Source organism: Melitaea cinxia, chromosome 15 (assembly GCF_905220565.1).
Source record: "Melitaea cinxia chromosome 15, ilMelCinx1.1, whole genome shotgun sequence".
In the NCBI taxonomy this organism is placed as follows: domain Eukaryota; kingdom Metazoa; phylum Arthropoda; class Insecta; order Lepidoptera; family Nymphalidae; genus Melitaea; species Melitaea cinxia.
Genome location: NC_059408.1, coordinates 7197531 through 7216354, shown reverse-complemented (window position 1 = coordinate 7216354; position 18824 = coordinate 7197531). Strand labels below are relative to the sequence as shown.

Below are 18824 nucleotides of genomic sequence, written 5' to 3'. Positions count from 1 at the left end.
TGTTTTTAATAAGCGTAAGGTCAATCTATTGACAACATGTAACGAGAAATAATTATACCTTTCAAAGCCTAAGCTAAGGCCAGTACAAGATTAATGTATAAAGAAACAATTTGGGACACATGGAGCTAAATGTTATGAAACACTTTGAAATGATAAATCAGATCACATTACGATCAATGGCATAGACCTTGTTTTTATATAGTGATATTAATTTGTTATTTATGAGTTATGATTAAAAGTTCAGATGTTAATTGAGGATTCTAAGCACTTGACGTATTATCTATGGACAATATTCACGTTAATTTTGTAAGGCTAGGATTGGTAATATTTTATTTAAATGCTATAATTATAATACGTTTAAATACGTTTCCGAAAAACGTATAAGATGTCTAATATATTTAGGTTTTGTGTGTTTTATGACAGTTATGGTTGTTCCTGCTTTCTTCTTTCCAGAGCTCATAGGAAAGTATCACACTTTCGATGCTTTTGGTGTTGCAAGTGTCTAAGTCTACGGTAACCGGCCGTACGATTGTTTGTCGACCTTGTTTAAAAAAAAAAAGATTTTTACCAAAATTATACCCACATTGATTCATCTATTTGGCTAAGCCTATTAAACACCTGGCAACTCTTTATATCATGCTAAAAATTTGTTTGAACAAGTCAATCTTGAAATAGCCTATACTAATTTTAAACCATCATTCATCATTTTCTCTTTTTAGTAAGCATGAAATACGCGTCTGCTGTTTCCAGTTAAAACATTCGCTTTAATAAAAAAAATCTACTCAATTTTTTAAGCTCAAAAAATGCAGTCGTTAAATCTGCATAGTTGCATATAGCTTTATATTTAACAAAAATAAAAAAAATTGACAACTTGAAAATTTTATACACCAAGAAATCGAGGGTATCCAGTGTGATTACAAAATAAATGTAATATCATATATATTTTTATTTATTTATAAAGGTCATAGAGCAGTTATTATCATGTTCTCTTATTTAAATTAAGTAGAAGTACCTACATTTAATTAATTGCTTAATTTATAAAAGCCAACACTTTAGTGTAATTAAAAATATCGAATATAAAAATTATATCCTTAGTATTGAACACTATTTAAAAAAGTAAATACTTGATTATTTTCAATATCTTTTTAAAAAAAATTACTTAATTCATAATAAATATTTTTTTAATATAGATATAAATACATATTTATCACATAACTTACAGACAGTCGCAATTATGTTCCGATCAATTTAGTATCTTTATTTATAGATATATATAAAAGATAAGATAGCAGACGATTACAGATTAAAATACTTTTACAAAGCTACCATATGTTTGTTTAATTCTCTGCAGATCGTTCGCGGTATCTTGAAAACAGGTCAAGCGAAAAACTTTTCCGTTTGTCTATTAGGTATGTTGTTCTAGCGTAAACATAACAAGTTAGCAAGCATTGTAAAATTCACTAATTTTATGTCATTTGGCAAATTATACGCGATAACTGAGCATGATGAGATCTGCCTCTCAAAGCGTGTTTAATAACATTAGTATTTTAACGAAAGACAAAAAAAATATTTTTGACAGTGAGCGATCACCAAGCGATATGTTCGTAATAGAAGTATAATTGATATGAAGCAATTGCACGTGCCATGACTGAGCAATTATGAGTCATCGGTAAATATGTCATCTGATAATATGTGGTATTTGTTTATTTGAAAAGAAAATTGCATGTTTATTATTAAATCAAGTTTTGTGGCAAATTATTGTAAGTAGATTACAGGTGATTATACCAATTACCATAATTACTATTAGTTGAGAGGTTAATTATTCTATTCAGAGTAAAATTCGATAAGTTATGGAAATTAACAGATAATAAAGCTATATGCAATCAAAATCGAAATTACATTAAAATTCTTGGTTACGTCGTATAAATTCTTTTTTTTTTTCTATTTGTTTCTGCTCACATAAGGAATAATATCTCAATTGCAAGCAAGTCTTTCTAGAGTTTACTTCGAATAACTAAACCTTTTATTTTTCTTTTGACAAGCGATTCTATCTTAGTACTTTTAGGGCCTTCTATCTTAGTACTTTTAGGGCCTTCTATCTTAGTACTTTTAGGGGTACTTTTAGGGCCTTTAGCAATTACGGATAATATTTAAAATGCACACAATTTACAATTAGACTTTGTCAGCAGAAGGTACAATAGGCCTTTAGGACCTGTACACCTCAAATGATAAAGTACAGCTTTTAGATTCATTTTTGCGATTAGATATATCTCATAAATACAATGAAATCCCATGGCGAAAAAGGATAATACCTCAAAAACTTTTATCTGTTGGATATCATTATCCGTCAAATAGCGATGTCTGGTAATACAGGACCTATGTAAAAGAACTATAGAATTCTAAGCTTTGCTCCGTAGTTCTGTAAAAAGTAATCTTTGTGTCCAATTTTTTATATCTATTCGAAAAGTTTTATAATAGTAGCGTCTATAATATTAATATGTATGTATATGTGTATACATATTTTGTTTCTACTGACTCGTTAGGGATCGGACAAAAATCGGGACTATCAAAAACCCAAAAATCATATATTTTACCATCTTATATGTATGTCGCAATTGCATACAAAATTCTCCTTGTCCTAGTTTCCAACATTTGAAGATGCGATCTCTATCTTAAACGATTCTTGTAAAATGTTAGAAAGAAAAATGTAATATGCAAGTTTAAACGACGTATTTTTTGACAATAACCTAGACCCCATTATGTTTCTTGGAAAAAAGCCCAAAGTATAGTATTCAGTAAAAAAAAATCGCCAGTCTATTTACACATGGCTAATTAAAATTTTTCAGGTTATTTTAAGTCAGGTTATTATAATTAGAAAGTTTCGTTTTACTAATTAATCGTTAAATTTCAAACGTATTATGTTCGAAGTACATACGGCTTAAATCAAATATTAATTACTTAAAACAAAAAAAAAATGTCCTTATTTAGGTGTTCAGAGTTAATTTATTTGTAATCACAAATATCTTGTTATCTTTGTTAATTGTACAAGCAGAAACGAGACACAAATCGTAAATACTAATTGTTTGAAACCGGACAATGTTGTTAAGCGTTTATTGTAACAAATTATTGTAACGACAAATTGTGTTTATTCTCTTCACTATCATGTACATGTTAATTTAAAGTAACATGTATTAATTCGACCTTCTGTTTAGTATCTTGCTTGATATAAATCTCGAGTAAGTAATACAGTATTAACTACTACTAGAAACAGTCTAGTTTCGTGAAATATGAGACATGTATAAAATTAATGGCACCGCAAACGCATTTTCAATTCCATTAAAATTTTCGATTTGCTACATTGTTTGTTTTGCTTAATCAAACGTTGATATGTTAGAACGAATACCGTACAATTTTGTTCATTTTCTGATTGAAAAAAAAATAAGAAATACATTTCGTGCAAATCATTTAATGTGTTAATCTCTCTTCAACCCGAATTTCTAGGAAAACCGCCGAAATTAATTGATTTAACCTTACTTCAAAAGCATAAAGCAATTAAAGCACCGCACATGTTCTCTACAATTGCTATGCTTTTTGTGCATAGACTCGAAGGTTAGTACTTATACTCAATATTTACATTTTCAACATAAATATTTTCAATAGTAGATTCACTTCAGCAGTCCACTGCTGGACATAGGCCTCCCCAAGTTCGCGCCAGACATTATGGCGCGCTCTCATGTGTTTTGCCCATAGTCACCACGCTGGGCAGGCGGACTGGTGACCGCAGGGCTAGCTTTGTCGCACCGAAGACGCTGCTGGCCCTCTTTGGTCTGTGTATTTCAAAGCCAACAGTTGGATGGTTAGCCCGCCATCGGTCGGCTCTTTAAGTTCCAAGGTGGTAGTGGAACTTTGTTATCCCTTAGTCGCCTCTTACGACATCCACGGGAAGGAAGGGTGTGGCTATATTCTTTACTGCCATAAGCACACAGCATATAACAATTGTAGAATTTCTAGTAGGAATGGTGGCATCAATTTGGTTGTACTAAAAGGTACTACACTAAGAAATATTGCGTTCCGTTTTTCTACATTTTTAATTCCCAAAAATAGAACTAACGTTGCAACATGCTTCTCAATAAATTGCTTATCTTTTACCTATAATAATCAAATTGCATCACATTTTATCACTCATTTTATGTTGAAATCTTTCGATAAAATCCAAATCTAAAAGGATACTCTCTATCTCTCTCAATACTCTCTGATCTGTCAATTTTTCATTCAAATATCTAAAATATTCGTTTTATTATTATACGTTGCATACGCCAATGTCGACTTTCGTATACATTTAGTTAGTGTAATTGTGTATGATAAGTAGTGGAAATTGTAAGACACATTAAAAATTTAAAACTAATCGAAAATAATCAGCATGAGTTTCATATATGCCGTATTTTACCCTAATAAAAAGAAGAACATCAAATGTCAATTAATGTTAGGATTTGTCTGTAAGAAATCACTGTCAGTGATATGAACGCCTTAGCACCTTGTGTAACTATTGTATTGTTTTAGCGTAATTTAAAAGCAATTTATTTGCAATATAATATAAAATAAAATAAAAAAGCAAGGGTTCCATTTTATAATTCTATTAAATTAATACAACATATACTTCGTTGAAATAATGTGATTATTACGTCACAAGCAATATGCAGTTAACCGGATTTAGTTAAAAAGCTAGATAATCTTATTTACGGCGTACGGTAAACAGTAAATGACGTCCCAGTTAAGCCCATGTTAGTCTGACAGACTGGAGACTAATGTTATTTATGAAATATTGACGTTATCAAGATAACAGTAAAACGGCCGAAACCATTAGGAAAACGCTACCATTTACCGTAGATTACGTCATGTGGGTTGGAGTTTTATCTGTGTTATTAAAAACTGTAATTAAAAACTACTGCGCCGAAAGAGCACTAAAATTTTCTGGTTTTTGCTTGTTTATAAACTAGCTCTTGTCCGCAATTACTTTCTCATATACATTTTCCTATTATTTCGTATATTATCTACGTTATCAAAACAAATATTTTTTTTTCGGTTTTGCAACTTTTTCCGTAAGTAGGTATTTCGCTCTTATTACTCGTTGCGTAATGTTTAGCCTAACACAGTAAATAGGGTATCTAAGAATTGAATAATTTTTAAAATCCAACCAGTAGTTTATAAGATTACATTACGTTCAACCAAACGAACTCATCAACTTTATATGGGTTTGTATTAGAATAGATGTTAAAGAATGTTAGACAAATAAATGTCAATTTTTTTATTTATATTGCTAAAAATGGTTATATACGTTTAACAAATGTTAAAAGAGTTTATAATTTTTAATTAATCAAGTCATCGTAGCAAATAAACACACATTTCTTCTGTTTCGTGAGGTTGAGGTAAACAAATTTCTACATTGACCTAGCAGCAAATTAATTTGCGAGTACATAGAGATACATCTCAATGACTGAATAATAAGTTTAAAAATATTCTTATTGTACTCTATCTTAATGATAAAGAAACAACTATTTTTTATATAACAACGTAAGAGAACCCTCAACTATGCTCTTAGTAACATAAGGAGCCAACATTTGCCAGTAAGTTTATTTTTTATAATTATTCGAAACAAAAAAAAAAGTACCGAGTAAGTAAATATCATTTACAGACGTTTGCAAAGCCGTGTCGCGTTTCCACATGACTGTTGATGATGATGGTTTTTTACAAAAAAAAAATAGTTATGAGTGCTAAGGTCCAATTGAAATAAATTTATAATCACATACAACCTTATACAATAATATAATATAAATAAAATATTGACTTTTAATGCATTCTAGTAAAAAGGCAGGGACTGACAAAAATAATAATCTAAACTGTATTTAATACGTCTTATGAAAACGTTCTACAAAAATTTTAGTGGATAAATCTGTGTTGAAAGAAATCAATTAATAAACACTTATTTGCTACACAAAAAAAGTGTTGAAAAAGATAAGTACACTTCAGTATATTTAAAAATGTCTGTATAAATATTTTGATATGAATCAAGCGTTTAATGGCCGAACAATTTCAAGGACACCAGGTCATTTGGTTTCTTGACTCTAATCACGATACAGTACGTAATTTTAAAATTTTAAAACTACATTATATATATAAAAAAATTAAATATTTATGTAATGTAAATTACATATGCAGAACATTAATAAAAATATTTACAGATAGTTAATCATTTACATAAAAAAATTGGAACGCAATATCGTTAGTCGTCGCAAATTGACAGAAACATTCTTAATGACATTTTGTAAAATAATTCTGACAACATTTAATTATTTAAAAATAATCCCGAAACAAAATAGTAGTAATTTGTTTAAAAATGTGAACCTTGACACGAATTCGACGGAAAAATGCACTCGTTAGTGAGGAAAAATAGAGCAAAGGCAACGTTTGCAAATAACCCTAAAATTATGTAATCCTTAATATATAATAGAAACCTCAATATTTAGATTGTTTGGAAGAAATGGCTAATTAGCTAGAAGTCCGGATATTGTAACTACGCAGTCTGTCACTATTTTAGATTAGTTTTAATAATGTTTTTGTGGTGTAGGTATATTAAATAACTAATGTTATCGAAATAGAGCATAATAGTATTCGAAATTTTGCATTTCGTCATTCACCTATACAATATGTTCCTTTTGAACTTCGGTTGATATTATAACACGTGCAGAACCGGAATTACTCTGCTTTATGTGACTTTGAAATACTATTTCGAAGCTGTCAAAGCACTTCGCTCTTGAGTAATGCTATTCATTTCACTTGCATAATGAGCTACAGGTGCTGTAATAATGTAATTTGTAACAACATATTCAAGTGCCTACAATTTAATTAAGATGATAATAATATTTATATTGATTTAATACTATATCACATTCGTGGGTTTTGCTAGCGACGTGTTTAAAAGTCTACGTTTTGCAACAATAGCCGAAACTTATAGCAAAAATTATATATCTTATAATATTATTAATTGACTACCCCTGCTAAAAATATTATTATAGATTGTAATTAATACTTAAACTAATAGCATTAAATAAGTAGAACATATTTAAATCGTATTAGAATTTATATCAAGTGGCATAATTTAATTTATGCTTATTTAAATGTAGGTGTTATATTGATTAAAATGTATTAGAATATTATATAACAGATAAAGAGATCGATCAATAACTTGGCTATAAAAAATGACTGTTCAATGTATAACACTAAAAAAAATTAAATAAAAAAGTTACATGTATTAGTGGTGTTCGTTAGTTGATCGTCATCTTACGTAAGAGTACAAAAAAAGTACTATGATTATTGATTAAGATTATTATATTTAAATATCATATTGGATCGCGTTTATCCTGGGCTCCCTACCATTTAATTTAATAAAGGTTTTAAGGCGTGAAAAATATTCTATCAAAAATTTACTTGAATAGAATTTACTTTGAGAAAGTTTACTCCCATACCACCATATATTACATCCCATATTCTTATTGATATACACACAGTCTTCCAAATCTTCAAAAAATTATATATAAACTGGCTCAAACTTAACATGTTTTATTTATACGAGTATGTTTCACCTGACGTCTCAAAAACTTTGATAATAAATGTAATCCATGGCTTTGTTTACCAGTACAAGACGTATTGAATTCAATGTTTCGAATTGAAAATGTTAAAAATATTACGGTCACCTATACACTAAAACGTAGTTCGTATATTAAAAAAAATGACTTGTTTTACTAATGAAACGTTCTAGTTTTTATTTGTAAGATATTGGAAGTTTTGTAAAAAAAAAAAAAACTTACCTTCTTAACCGACTTCAAAAAAGGAGGAGGTTACCCAATTCGTCGATAACTTCGTCTTTTATGAACCGATTTTGATAATTCTTTTTTTGTTAGAAAGGAGATATCCCAAGTGTGGTTCCATGATAAGAGAACCAGGATTTGATAATGAAATCCCAGAGAAATCAAGGGAACCATCGAAAATTATAGTGACGACTAGTGCGTTTGTTAATTTTTTTCGTCTACTTATGTTGTATTACTTGTCGATGTAATTAAAGTCGGTTTTTTTTCGTTTGCGAGCAAACACAATTGTCATTAATAAAATAACCAAGCTTAAATTACTAAATATTACAAAGCATGTCATCACCAGTTACAAATGAAACAACGCGAATTGTCTACTATTAGATAAAAATATAGAAAAAAAAATACACGCAATGGTTCTTAGAACATCACCATACTGAAGTATCATCAATTAGCCATAATGACTACGATTAAAAAATAACATACCACTACGTCTTACTATAATCAATGCAAATAACATTGTCAGTATTATTTGTGCAAGACGACTCATAATATAAGAGATTAGTTTTTTTTTACTATTCTATTGTAATAAATAAAATCTGCCATTATGATATCATTTTATAAATCCGTGATGTAATAAGCTTGGAAGTTTGTTTGAAGGCTCTTATCTCAGAATCTCGTTCTATTTTTAGACGGATAATTTATCAAGAAAACTTATTGCTCTACCATTAATTTAAGCGGAATAAGAACAAAATAAATAAAAATGTATCGAAATTGAACGCAATATTCAACTGATTTACCCAGTGTACTTATCGTCTAATAAGTCTACTTATTTTTGATTTAGCTTGCTAGAAAAATACTTTTGGCTAAACTTAATTTTAATCGTATCGGAAATATAGCAAAATAAGAAAGTAAAATAGTATGCTATGATGAGATAGAAACACGAATACCTTCCTTATTGTTAGCATTAAGAAATAAATCTAATTAAATCTTAATAGGAAAAATTATACACAAGTAGTGAAAAGGTGACCTTAAAACTAAAAATGATTTGTTATAGACAATCTAAAGTAAGCATAAGGTTGAAAATGTTAAGAATGGGGCGTTTCAGACATGTTTGTTTTCTATGTACGCGCATGCTTTTAATCCAGCAGTGATTAATAAAAATCTTTTTAAATTGAAAAGATATTCAAAATAAAGGATGGAAAAAGGAAAAAAAATATATAATACAAAAATTTAGGAGCAACTATTTGCATTGCTAAGTCACTCATAAACTAAAATTAAATTCACGAAAATTGTTGTATCTGTTGCTAAATAATGTGATAGTATTTTGTACATCTATCATCCTTTCTTGTACTCATAAGGTTGACTTGGAAATAATGCCGTGAGCTTGCCCTTTATTCAATTTGTCTTTTGTGTATGTAAATAAAAATGATTCGACAAAATCTATATACGCGTATAACTTTCGAACAACTGCACAAATTTTGCTTCGTTATAAGGACTAAGTTTATATAAAAGGAAATTAAAAAAAATAATAATAAAAATTCGGGCGGTACGAAGTTCATCATCATCAGCTTTTATTTATTAGTTAAAGTAAAACTAGTCTATGTACACACTTTGATTTCTTTGACATTCTTACATTTGTGCTCTAAATATAAATAACGTACAATAAGAAAATACTGACAAACGGAAGAAACAACCAAGGTTGATGTTACCGGAACTTAGTGAGGCGTGACGAAGAAAATCTATACCTACTAATATCATAAAGAGGATAGGGTTGTCAGTTCTTATGCTAGGGTTACATAGACTATAATAAATCATGCTCTGATCCACAGTAGTGTCCCAAGATCCTTAAACATCGAAAAGGGATTAGGGGGATATTTATGGCATACGTTGAAGTAATTGACCATTTCTTTTTGATAAAAAATCTAACTTTTAGCGATTTCTGGTATCCTATATATAAAACATGGGAAATATTCTTTTTGCAGTTTATTCTGATACCGAATTCCTTGCGTTTTTGTCTGTCTGTTTGGAAGTTGACCGAATGTCACACTGAAACTATTAAATAATTGTGTATGAAGCTATCCAGTCTTATAAATAGGTAGTTTTTATCCCGAAATTCAATAGTTTTCTCGAAAGCGGAGATAATAGTCATAATATGTAATCGTGATAAAGTCGCTAACTAAAATTTGAGTGATAATTGTCAATACAATTACATATTTCATGTACACGTATGCTATTGTGTTGCGATATATGTATATACACTTTTATGCTTTTTTCTCTCTCCATAGACTTCATTTTTATTTTATTTTTGAGTAGTTATTACTTTTATATATTATGTGTTGTCTAACAACTGAAACCAGTTTATGAGCAGTTACAAAAATAACTTTTATAAAATTGTGGCGAACAGAAACCAGTGTACTACGTCTCCAAGTTTAGTTAATAATATTATAATAGTTAATAATATGTAGGTACCACCTATCTGTGTTTGTTTTCTATCGACTTTATAACTTTATTTTAGTTACTATTTAAATCAACACTAACAGCAATGTATATTTATTTTTCAGGGTTCCGTACCAAAGGGTGGCAACGGAACTCAATCACCAGCTTTTCCTCCTCTTGTATAAGTTAAAAATTACTACGGTTGAAATATATCAAAGAATATATGCAAATAAATAGATAAATCTATACAAATTAATAAAATTAGAGTGTCTGTTAGTAATATTAAAAAAAAACCGCTTTTTACTAAATGCATATAGATGTATACACGGTACGTAAAAATTATATTTTTTACAATTTTTCTCTGTCTGTTCGTTGGTTCCGGCTAATCTCTGAAACGGCTGGACTGATTTTGACGGAACATTCACAGGCAGATAGCTGATGTAATGAGGAGTAACTTAGACTACTTTTATTTTAGATTTTATTTTTATTTTATATCACTGCAAACTGAACAATAACTGATTGTTAAATTCAACGTGGGTGAAGTCGTGGGACCAGCTAGTATAAAATAAAGTTGACTATAAAATAAAGTTTACTATGAAAGACAAAACACGACACTTTTTTCCGTTATTAGTTCGATTTTTCAATGTGTTGTTAATACGTATATTATTAGGAAGTACTAAATAACCTCTTTGTAAGAAGACAATACCTACTTTTACTAACTATAAATAATCAATTTAAAAAAATTGTAGTTAATATACTTTAAAAATACCAAACTATCCACTTTGTATGTTAACAATAATTAAAATTACAAAAAAAAAAAAAATATACGTAATAAATAACCAGTAATAAATATTTCGTGACAGTTTCATCTCTTGCATACTAAAAAGCGCGCTTAAAATTAAACAGTGTCCGTCACAGCTCTATAAAATAAATCGGTACGTGACAAGAAAATATAAAAGCTTGATTTTGAAAATAGAATAAAATATACCCGGACGCTATGTAACACAACCTTACTTGACAGTTGATAATAAAAACTTTTTTTAATAATAACAATTTACACAGGCCGAATAGACACGACGCGTTCGAAAAAAAATGTATCTTTTTTTTAAACGCGGTTATGCGTTATATCAGTTCGGACGTCGCGGTTTAACTAGAGCTCGCGTCAACGTCATGGCGAATCAGCCCGTGGGTCTGAACATATATTGACTGGTAGACTTATTATGGTTCTTAAATTAATTCATGTTTAATGAACTCGTTGCGGTCACCAGATGGGCGCAATTGAAGGATCATTCGTGTGTTTGTAAAGAATTCTCTGGAACCGACTGTCATATAATTATCATTTTCTTTTTGCAGTAGAAAAATGGACACTTTACGAGTGTTACCGACTACTAATTTGTTCTTAAAAATGTCCTACATTTCTATATTATACGTCTTATTTAAAACCGAAAACTTTCCATAGACATAAAAATTAAATAAATAAAAGGCACCATTTTTTATTAATATACTTACTGTAAAAAAAATTAAATTGACCTCAATAAATCCAAATACATTAAGATTACATGCCAATTAATATGATAAATAATTTAAAAAAAACCTCAGAGATAAAAGATAAAGTAAGATAATGTTTCATTTACATTTTTTTTAAACATTGCATATATGTTTGATATTTTTTTTTATGATAAAAGTTATTATATGATATTATAAAAAAAATATAAGGTTAATAAGACCTCATTTATGTAAAACATTATGCATCAAATTTATAATTAAGTAAGTACTCCAACTTTTACATGTACCAATGTTGTAATAGTATTATTAATAACAAAATATTGCTATAATTATAAATCACTTATGCGTTATTGATTTTAAAATCGAGTTATAACCGTTAATTTGGACGGTAGCCTCGCCTGATGCTATTTTAGCCACCGGCGAATAGATTTTAACCTTGAAACTGTTTTGCCATAAACCAGGTATCTGAAATCTGAATCGACGCTAAAGTTTTGATGAAAATTATTCGATAATCTGTAAAATATGTAGAATACCTGGCTTCATACTGTATTTTGATTAATAAAAAGACTGGTATAAAATCAAATAAACAGAATATTATTTTACATTTTCAAATTACCTCTTCTCTCCTATTAGCGACAGTTTTTTTTTCTGTACTGTTTTTTGCACAGTAAAAAGGTCTTCGAGTACTGAAAAATTTAAATCTGATCCGTGTATTCAGGGCGTTATATTCTGTAACTCCGGAATTCCGATACCCGGGACTTACATTTACTTCAAGTCCGAAAAGATTTTTTTTTTTTCAAATAAAACGACAGCATTCCCACTTTCTAAGATTAGCATGTAATTCATTTTTGAGTTCCATATATTTTATTGTAAATTTATAGGTATTGTCAATAGCAACCTTCAAATAAAATGAACATCAAACTAAAAACAGCCTAATAAAACATGAAAGGACTTATTATTTTTCAATTACTTCAAATTTACCTAGTTAATGAATCCCTTACTATCAACTTTTTTACTTTCAACTAAATGTATCTTCGGTCACCAACCCGCCTGCCAAGCGTGGTGACTATGGGCAACACACATGAGTTCATGCCATTTTTGACGCGAACTTGTGGAGGCCTATGTCCAGTGTGGACTGCAATAGACTGAAGTGATGAAATGTATAATGTTTATTTTTGTATTTTTGGAATTGTATCTTAAACCTCAACAGACAGACAGATAAACATGTGCCTGTCTTTTTAACTATATATTATAATACGTAAAGCAAAAACTTTGTAAGTCTTTTTTCGAAAATTGCGCGGACGGAGGAGTATGAAATTTCGTACACTTATAGTTTAGTTTATATAGAGGAGTGCAGAATACTAATATTTTTTTTTAATTATGCAAAAAAATACATTAAATCAATTATTAAAAAAAAACATTGCACACACTACCATGTATTTGGCACACACGCATATTTATACTCTTTAGTTGATTGTCAAAATCTGTAGTCAAATTGAATTTTTTTAAAGGTTTTTTTTTCATTATTTTTTGGTTTTCTTTAATTGAAATTTTTAATTATGGTCAAATTCCTACCTCACGGCGATTACGGATTCAGATAAATACGTGATATAACAAGAAATTATGATGAATTAGAAATTTTATATCATTTAGTAATAGATAATAAGAAGTGTTACCTACTAAGGAACAAATTTAAAAATCGATAATTTTTTTATACGTTAAACGTAAACAAAGTGGTTAGTTTAAGATACGTGTCTTTTCAGTTCAAGGTTGTAAAATGAAAAAAATTCATAAGGCATAAAATTACGGTAACCCACTTTGCTAAAACTTTTAAATTACATCGACAGTGTATTTGTTGTATAGCAACTAATTTATAAATTTTATACCAATATTCAACACCAAATAAAACACATTTAGCATCTTTTTAGTTTTCAAATTTAAAACACTTAATCTTAATATATATAAATCTCGTGTCACAATGTTTGTCCTCAATGGACTCCTAAACCACTTAACCGATTATAATAAAATTCGCACACCATGTACAGTTCGATCCAACTTAAAAGTTAGGCTATATTTTATTTTGATATATAATGTTATTATTATATTTCAGGAAACAATAAGGTGATACAAAGTTCGTCAGGTCAGCTAGTTTAAATATAAATGTAGAGTGGGTGGTGGCTGTGCGTATGTAATAAAGAACAATGCGCATTAAGAACTTATCGATTACTTGAGAATGGATTATAATCGAAGTACCTGAAGCGTTTAATATTAATAGTCTCAATATTAAATACTTCCTGTCCTGAACTTCCGGATTAAAGATATATATCTACCTAAAACTTGTTATTTCTCATTCAATCTTCTGATGTTTTAAGTATTATGAAAACATATTTCAAGAAATTTTATATTATACACAATTTTAGTATTTATATATTAAGTATATTAGAATTTAGAAAATTCACTAAATTAAAAAATACGAGCTTTTAACTTAGTTAATTCGCTTGTATTTTGGGTTTGTCTGTATGTGGGCGTTTCTTAGATGGCATTAAATTAGTCTATTGTTTACGACATGGTAACATTTTGTGTTAAAATTTGCCGTACTTCATTATACAGTAGGTATAAGTTTTTATTGTCACTAATTGATTTGCTTTATTATAGTTCTCATAATTTATCATTAATTTGACGTTTTTTTTTTTTGCAAGACGACATTTTTTTTAATTCTTGCAGTTTTATCACGAATTTATACAGAGAAAATTTTATTACATCCTAATATATAAAAATATCAATATATTTAAACGTATAATACAGTCTCTATATTATAGTAATCTGACAGTAACTTGTAAAAGTTTTTATATTTGTGAATTACAAAGGTGGCATCATAATTATGTCAGCCTACTAATCCTACTATCCGTCGATGATAAGCAGATACCGTAGCTTGTGAACGTCAGCTATACCAGCAACATTTCCAGCGCTTTGCCGAATCTATTCCCGACTCACAACACGAATACAAGACTGCTTGAGAGGAGTGCTATTTAGCTGTGATATTTTGTAAGGTTAAGGCGCTTCCCCAATGCTGCTCCAAAATTTGAGCTACAAATTTCCTACAGTGAAATCCGTCCTTCCCAATAAAAAGTTAAAAAGGCAGTATCCAAATTAATGTTGTGCGATATCAATTAAAAATAAAAAAGTATATATTTTTAACCAGTTACAATTCAGAAGCACTTTAAAATCGAGAGTGTACTTATCCATAAACTTATTGATAAGATACTAGTGCCTTGGTATATAGGTTCTGTTCTGAATAAACTAACGAACTGAACTAGTAGTTTAATTAATTGTATAGTATTTTAATTAATTTTCATTACAATACATAATTTTAAGAATATATATATAAATTGTGTCTTGCATAATTAAATAATTTTTCCTGCATTTTTTTTTGTTCAATAATAAAAATAATATGAATTCGAAAAATTATTAATGCTTCTTTTTCGTATTATTTTACTGCACATGTATATGTTATGGTTTTTTACAAAAATATCAATATGTGTACCTATGGCTATTCCTTTCTTTGTACTTAGTCATTAAACTCGAAAAGTTCATTGGTTTAACTTGATTTTCTGACAGATAGTTGCATTTTCAAATATTTTTTCTTACCACATTTGTATTCCGAACTTGCAATGAAGACAGAAAATATCCAAAACCATGTAAATCCACAGAGATTCTTGTTTTTATTTAGCTTATTATTTTAATTTGAGACTAATTAAAAGTGGCGCGCATGGTTGTTTTATACAATTTTCTTAAAGTATTACTAATAGAAAATTTTATAATTTTGTAATTATAAAAAAATAAAGTACTTGCAAAATAACATTACTTTTGCTTGATAATAATTATTACAATAAAGTTTCAACAAAAAAAAAAAAAACGATCAGCGTCACCTGTTCGGCAGCTGCCGTACTACAAGTGTAAATTAGTATAATATCTACTCGTCGCGAGATGGCGCTGCACAAAGTTGAATTTAAAATTACGTTTATAATAAAAATTAAAAAAACAAAATTAATTGTATAACATGGTGGTTTAAAGACAATAAATATAGATTAATATTTTAAGTAAAATTCGTCAAAAATATTTGCCTCGTGACTTAATTTATTAAAGCATTTCATATCTTACTTTACAAATTTAAGAATTGAGTACCAATGTGGTCACCATCTATAACAAAGCGTCGAGATAGGTCAAATTGATTGCGTATGATTGTTGATGAAGTGAACACGCGAGTATGCGGCTCGTTGGCGGACTAAAAATAGGACGCCAACTCAAATGAAACCGTTTGTCGTCTTTATATTGTAGTCCTTATATTTTTCGTTTAACATTTAACTGTCCTAAGTTTTATAAAGAAGATAATTTTTGTGTCAATATTTCCACGTATAATAATTACTAAGTCATTCATCTATCAATAAAAGGTTTCTATAATATAATTTAAAATTTATTTAGTAACAAAAATTTAGGAATATTATTTACATTTTGTACAATTGAATACCTATTATAAATTATGTAAATAATTTTCTATAATTTTCTTAGACAAATTCGACTAATAGGTATTTTCTTAGTAAATTTCTGCGTGGATAATATAAATAGGTACTTATAGCTCTCAATCTGCGGTCTAATGCACTTCCATCTACTGATTATATCGGATCTTGATATGTACAATTTATTTCCACTATTATAAGGCTCAAACAAGTGGAGCGGTTGTATTAGTTGGAAGTAGATTAGTGTATAATTATAGTATGTTATGGACAATCACTTATAATTAGATTTATTTAAAGTTAATAGTGTCCATTGTTAAAAATATACCCACTAATACAATAAAGGAAAAAAAGAGTGGTTTATATGTAAGCGTCTATTCTACGATTTACATATCCACCAAAAATATCGCCAAAAAAAACACAAAAAAAATTGCATAGACTCGCAGAAATACCAACCTAACGATACTCTTCAACCATCATAAAAATATTAAAATGTTTACAAATATTATAAAAAATATATACACGTGTTACGGATGCTAAACACCCTTAAATAATTTATTAGAAAACAGGCATAACTGTAATACTACACAACATTATCTGTTAAGATCGTAAAACATTTCATGTCATTTGACGTATGAACAAACATACTCGTAACTATCATAAGACCAGAACATAACACGCAATCTAGGTTTAAGCTAAATTAAGTAATTGTAAGCTGGGTTTACGATGTAATTAAATTTTATTGTGATAACTTGTTTTGTCTGCGCTGGTTGCTAACTGCGATTTTAAGTTGTAGAATGAACTACTTGTTTAATTTGATGAATTTATATTATTTGATATCGTACAATAATATTATGTTTTTTATAGATTTATTTTAATTTTTATGCTAATCTCTTTTTATATAATGAACGCAAACTCGGTCTGTCTGGCTGACTCGCCTAGCAAAATAGACAAAACAATAGAAAATCGAGAGTTTTCAGTCATTTGACTTTTTAAAGTCAACCCCATTCATTTCAAAATAGTTAGTGCCAATTAAACATTGTTACATTGTTTTACGTGTAGCTAATAAATAATTCAGGTGAAATTTGTAAAAAAATAAAATTGAAGACTGTGAAAGTAAGTTTGACATATGAAATGGGAGAGAAACCATATATAAGATTTAGGAAATTATATCTATTTTGTTTTGTTCTCAAAACATGTTTATGTCAATCAACAGAATCGATATCGGATCTTTAGTATTACTATCGTAACGTTTAAGAGCGGTTTTCATCATTGTCATTAATATCGGATTAAATAATACATATAAAAGATTTTGTAACTCGACGCTTCATTATACAATATACTTGTTGTATCTATACTAATATTATAAAGCTGAAGAGTTTGTTTGTTTGCTTGAACGCGCTAATTTCAGGAATTTTGTCTGATTTAAAAAATTATTTCTGTGTTAGATAGCCCGTTTATAGAGGAAGGCTATAAGCTCTATAATATTTTAGTACCTCTTTATTCTTAATTTGATGTGGGTGAAACCGCGTGACACATATAGTGTGTTTATAAACGGTTAACTTAAACTTCGAATATTATTAAGTTCGAGGTGAGTATATAGTTGGTCGAACGATTACATACATGTGATCATTTCTGCCGATGGTTCTTATTACAACCACATAGATACTAATATAACTATAAATAAAGCTTGAAACTGTATCAACTTAATCCGATTTAAAAAGATAATGTCATTTCTTGTGTGTGAACATTCTTGTTTCGCTTAGAATTAGAACAGACGAGTTATTAGCCAGATACAAACATCTATAGTTAGATACTACTGCTATTAGGCGTCCGTGTTTCATAATATTTTTAATAAATGGTTCTTTAGATCAAACCCACCTTCACGTAACTAGATATAGAACAAAAAAACAAATTGAAGTTATAATGTTAGCACATTTTATAGTTATAACATAACATAGATTATATTTAAATCAAGAGTTATTCCTTAAAAATGTACTCATATTAAATAAATATATATATACACATATATATTGCCACGACCAGTCAAACATAACATTTAGCAAATATAGTGTTAATGTTATAATATAGTTCGTAGCAGTTCTGATGTTTGACAAGAGTTGCATTGCCATTTACGGTTCCGAATTTAATCCCCACTTGGAGTAAAACATGCTTTAAACCAATATTTGTTTATTGGACTTCAAAAAAAAAAAGAGGAAGTTCTCAATTCAGCTGAATATTTTTTGTGTGTTACCTCATAACTTTTTGGGTGGACCGATTTTGATAATGTTTTTTTAATATGTAACGAGTACGTTTTAAGTTATCTCTAATGAGTATTTACTTGACTGTTTTTTCAGCTACCTACGATGTATTACTGATTGTTGTAGTTACAGTCGGATTTTTGTCGTTTGTGATCAAACGCAATTATGTTGATAAAACATCGCCAGACTATTAGTCCAACAGAGCAAATCTTAGGAAATGCAGAATATTTTGATCCCACCCG

General features: G+C 28.9%; 1 protein-coding gene across 1 annotated transcript in view; it reads right to left on the bottom strand.

Annotated features, from left to right (window-relative positions):
- LOC123660590 (cGMP-dependent protein kinase, isozyme 2 forms cD4/T1/T3A/T3B) overlaps positions 1 to 18824 on the bottom strand; it is a 103729-nt gene that overhangs the window by 61986 nt on the left and 22919 nt on the right. The window lies entirely within an intron of this gene.